The sequence below is a fragment of the Bos taurus genome, chromosome 20 (genome assembly GCF_002263795.3).
Source record: "Bos taurus isolate L1 Dominette 01449 registration number 42190680 breed Hereford chromosome 20, ARS-UCD2.0, whole genome shotgun sequence".
NCBI classification, from domain to species: domain Eukaryota; kingdom Metazoa; phylum Chordata; class Mammalia; order Artiodactyla; family Bovidae; genus Bos; species Bos taurus.
Genome location: NC_037347.1, coordinates 14790738 through 14796442, shown reverse-complemented (window position 1 = coordinate 14796442; position 5705 = coordinate 14790738).

Here is a 5705-nt window from a genome sequence, read left to right as displayed (position 1 = left end):
ATAGTCTTCACAACAGTGAGAAAACTACTTCTCTGTTGTTTAAACCTCCCAGTCTGTGCTTCTTAGCTATGGTGGCCCTAACAAACTAGTACATGAATCCGCCTGCAATGCAGGAGACCCTGGTTTGATTCCTGGGTGGGGAGGATCTGGTGGAGAAGGGATAGGATACCCACTCCAGTATTCTTGGGCTTCCCTTGTGATTCAGCTGGTAAAGAATCTACCTGCATTGTGGGAGACCTGGGTTTGATCCCTGGGTTGGGAAGATCCCCTGGAGAAGGGAAAGGCTACACACTCCAGTATTCTGGCCTGGAGAATTCTGTGGGGTCACAAAGAGTTGGACACGACTGAGCAACTTTCACACACGATTATACATAATGCCTTTATTGTTATGTAAAGAAGAAATAAATGGAAGGTGATTTACAATAAAGTATGTATTGGCACTTGTAAATGATCAAGTACATCTATACCAAAAGACGTAATGTTTCTACCATACTGGGCTTCAGTGGCTGTAAGTGTGACCGTACAAATGACAGCTGACATGGAAAGCTCATGGTATTAGTGATTCGAATACAAAATTTGGAGCAACATTACTGTTGATGTGAGATCTTCTGAAAGAGTGAAAAACGCTTGGTAAAGTTCCAAACAAAACAAACAACAATCTTCCTTCAATTTACATAGTAGTTACATTCCTGGAAAATTTAAGTAATATGTGGTATTCATTTGTGACACGGGAACAGGTGCTAGGCACAGATCATTATAAATAGGTTTTTCATCTCCAAGAATGTCCCGTGAAACGTTTGAAAGTCACAGCCAACTCTTCATTTTTCTGTACCTTTGCAGGTTGCCAGAGTGTCTAGCATCGCTGGCTCACAGCCCTCACTCTCAGTAGTGTACAGTCATCATGACAACCAAAAAAAAAAAAAAAAAAGCCTCTTATTTCCAGAATATTTCCTAAAAACTCCCTAAAGGAGAGTACCACCTTGGTTGAGAAGCAGTGATATACAAGAAAATTGAAGCGGGAATCCCCTGGTGCTCCAGGGGTTAGGACTCTGCACTTCCACAGCACAGGGGCACAGCTCCAGTTCCTGGTAGGGAGACTAAGATCCTGCAAGCCATGTGGTGCAGCCAAAACGTTTTTTTTTAATAGAATAAAACTTTTTAAAAGAAGATGTAATGTATGGCTATCTTTTGGTGCCTAGCCAGCCCGATCCACTCCTTGCCAGAGCCCCTCATGCCTGGAGGCAGAGAGCTGGGGACTGGTTCACACAGGATCACACAGCAGGCAAGTCAAGCAGGGGATATGCATCTTCTTAATTGGTATTACTGAGACCCACAGACTTAAAAAAAATTACTTTATTGAAGTCAACTTGATTTGCAATGTTGTATTAATTTCTCCTTTACAGCAAAGTCATTTAGTTATACATGTGTGCATGCATGCTAAGTCACTTCAGTCATGTCCAACTCTTTCCAACCCTATGGACTGTAGCCCACCAGGCTCCTCTGTCCATGGGATTCTCCAGGCAAGAAGACTGGAGTCAGTTGCCGTGCTCTCCTCCAGGTGATCTTCCTGACCCAGGATTCTAATCCATGTCTCTTATGTCTCCTGTATTGGCAGGTGGGTTCTTTACCACTAGCACCACCTGGGAAGCTCCTTTAGTTATATATATCTATATTTGTGTCTATATTCTTTTTCATTATGGTTTATCATAGGATATTGAATATAATTCTCTATGCTACACAGTAGGACCTTTTAAAGAGCCATAGTCTTGACACAGTCTTTGAGCTTCCTGTATTAAAATGTTCCTTTGCCTACTGGAACTTTAGAGGCCTCAATGTACTCTAAGCTTGGTAGAGACTAGCAGTTTGGGCACACCCTCCTCGGTGTGAGCTTTTGTGTGTATTTGGAGGGTTGGAAAGGGCTAAGGCACTGGCTGTGATTGCAGAGGCGGTAATGTACCAGAGCACAGCTCCAGAGAACCATCCTGACAAATCCTGCTGTCCATTGCTTGGCTCCCGCTCCTGAACAATTGAACGTTCATTTTTGGAGGAAGTCTCATGAACCCATGAATTGGTTTCACCAGCAAGCTGTGATTTTTAATCATTAACTGGGCCCCAATGCACCCAACCCTTCTGTCCCACTCCACCTGTCACCCAGGATGGCTTCCAGTGTTTCCTCTCACACATTCCCCTTCTCTCAAGCACTCAAGTTCCACCTTGTTGTCTCATGCTCCAGGCAGATTTTTCTACATTGTATTGTGACAGTGTCAGTGTTCAGAAAACTTCCTTCCTTTTCACCTCAAAATTTCTCCTCTCACACAACAAGAAGCAGAGTCCACTTGTGTGGACTTGCTCCTCGGTGCTCTTGCTCCTCTTTTCAAGGGAATATGCTCCACTGATTCAAGAACTTTTACCTTTTCAACTGCCCTCTCCCCTTCACCTTTGCCTGGAGATGTGCTGTTTGAGTTAGAACCCTTTCCTTGCAGGTAACAGAATCCAACTTGAGTGCATTTAAGCCAGAAAATAGGGCTTTAAGGAATAAAAACAAAAAACAAAAAAACCAAACCAATGGTTGGAATGCCACAGGTCTCAGGAAAGGACTTGAACGAGACTTACAAAGGCATCAGTACCACGTCCAGCATTCTTCGCTGCTCCTCTGTGCTTCTTTTCTCTCTTCCCTGTACACTAGCTTCTTGTGGCTTTCTGTTGCCGACTGCAAAAGATGCACAACCTGTGAGCTGAGAGTTATGTTTTATTCAGCAGGTTTTCTAAGGACTTCAAGCCAGGGAGACAGGACTCTTGGATTGTTCTTAGGGATTGCTTTAAAGAGGTAAGGGAGGAGCCAGATTACGTAGGAGTTTTGTAACAAAACCAGGTAGGTGGAAAGTCAAAAGATGACTGTTAATTAAAGAAAACCATACATCTCAAGTTCCACTCCAGTACTCTTGCCTGGAAAATCCCATGGACGGAGGAGCCTGGTAGGCTGCAATCCATGGGGTCGCTAGGAGTCGGACACGACAGACCGACTTCACTGTCACTTTCACACATTGGAGAAGGAAATGGCAACCCACTCCAGTGTTCTTGCCTGGAGAATCCCAGGGATGGGGGAACCTGGTGGGCTGCCGTTTCTGGGGTCGCACAGAGTCGGACACGACTGAAGCGACTTAGCAGCAGTAGCAGCAGCAGACATCTCAAGTTAATGAATTTAGTGCTTTTCTATGTTTGGGAGGGTGCGAAGGTCTAGAGCTCATTGAAGGCATCCCTTTGATATGCACCTCAGTTACCTAGGACCAGTATCCTGTGTTTTCCATCCTGAGTCTCCTCAGGGCACACCCGTGGGGTGACTGCAGTGGCCAGCTGCTTGATGGTGGGGTGTTCTGTTTCTTTCCTGCGTTCCCTCAGGTCTCAGTGTTGGCTGTGAAGGCTGATGGCCTGATAGTAGCAACCTCCTTTTTTTACTGTTAGGCAGATGAAACTGTTAGTCCACCCTGTCCACGCAACAGAACCTCAATTCCAGGAATGAGAATCCAACTGGCTAGCTTGGATCAGGTCCGATCCCTTGTCCAAGTCCATCTAAAATGACTTCTCTCAACTTCTGAGATGACCCCATACTGCAGCGCCACTCTCGCCTTTTGAGAGGAGTTCATGTGGAATGTGTATGTCTCTAAATAAACTTTCTTTCACTTTCCTGTGGCACGATCTTGAATTCCTTCCTGCGCAAAGCCAAGGACCTTCACTTGGCAGCCTGTCCCATGGGCTCGCCTGAGACCTGGGACATGACCATCCACTTTAACCCCATTTATCTGCAACAAGAGAGAATCATCAGTTTAGTCCTCGAGTCTGCTCCGGTACTGCCTAATAAAGTTTAAAATCAAACCTGAAAAAATCCAACTGTTTCTGTTAGGGCATCATGGACTGAAGCAGCCTGCCTTGGCCAGGCATGATAATAACCACTTACATGAGTTGTCTCACAACAGGCAGTCCCAATAAGGAACACAGTGTTACCCTGAAAACTAACTGGGAGAATGTGGGAGGGGCCAAGAGGAGAAAGGAGAGGCCAGTCCATAATATGTCCTGCCAACCTCCCAGAAACCCTCAGGCTGGAATCATTCTTGGCTCAGAGATGCGCACACCATCAGGAAAGGCCTTGAGTTGGACCAACTACAGGTACAAGTAAGATGATTGACCAGAGACAACCCAGAAAGCTAACCCTATTACCATAAACCCAACCCTATTACCATAAACCCTGAGACTGTGAGCCATGTGGCAGAGCAGTTCTCTTGGGTTCCTTTACCCTGCCGCTCTCTGCCTGGTTGAATAAAGTCTCTTGCTTTGCTGGTATGTATGTCTGCATGGAAAATTCATTTCCAAGTGTTAGACAAGAGCCGGCTCTCAGGCCCTGGAAGGGGTCCCAGGTCCAGTAACATTTCCAAGTAATTTAACTCCATCAAAGAGCAAAGCTCAAGAATACTTACGAGAATACAAAAATATACAGCATTCAACAGGATAAAATTCACGATTCTGGTGCCCAATCAACCCTCAGTTGAAGGAAAAAAGTGGAAAATGAAGAGAAAAGAACAATGTCCTATCTCAGCAATTCTATGAATAGTCGCCTTCTCTCCCATTTTAAGGCTATTGATATTTTCCTTTTTACACATCAAAGTTTTGTTTGACTTATTACAAAAGCATCCATTACTACTGTTATTTTTAAAATCTTGGTCAACATATGAATCACTAAAATGAGAATACCAAACAAAAAGAGGAACAAGAGAAAAGGATGAAGTTTCTCCCTCTCTCCCTATTTCCTTTGCCTCCTCTTTCTGCCATCTCTGTAAAAAGTCCTCAGTTTCTTTACTTCAATCTCTTGCTTTCCTTCCTTTTTCAGTTTAACTTAATACAGAATGCTCAGTGGTTGCGGTGCTTGGGCTTAGTTGCCCCGTGGCGAGTGGGATCTAGGGCTTCCCAGGTGGCGCTAGTGGGGAAGAACCTGCCCGCCGATGCAGGAGGCCTAAGAGATCGCAGGTTCGATCTGGAGGTCGGGAAGATCTCCTGGAGAAGGAAAGGGCAACCCACTCTAGTGTTCTTGCCCCGGAGATTCCCAGGGACAGAGGAGCCTGGCGGGCTACAGTCCATGGGATCTCAAAGACTCGGATACGACAGAGTGACTGAGGATGCAGGCCCATGGGGAGTTCCAACTGTTTGCAATGTTTTCAATGCAGGATGAACCCTGCATTGAAAGGGGGATTCTCAACCACTGGACCATAAGGAAGTCCCTTGCCCTTGATATTTAAATTGGTAGGTTTTAATGTCTTACACATACTTCTGAAAAAAGAAGGGTCCTATTCAACAGCCCCTCACAGTAGTTCAGCGCCTCTTGATCCGCCCTCTACCCCGCTCCCCCAGCCCTGCTCTGTTGGCCCGGAACCCATCTGCCCTGTCCCTGGGCAAACAGAATCACACCTTTGGCCGCATCTGTCCGGATGGCAAATCGGTCCCACACCTCCCGGCTTCCTTCAGGGGCGATCTCTTGCTGGCATGGAGCAGGGTGGGCTCCCTGAATTGAGGGAAAGTGGAGATAAGTGAGCAGGCAGACGAAGCACGAGGGAGAAAGTGTACAGGGCCGGAGATCGGCAGATAAGAGAGCCGCTCAGTAGCGGGAGGGAGAAGCGCGAGTAAAGCGACCAGACACCATGTGGACAGGGGGAGGC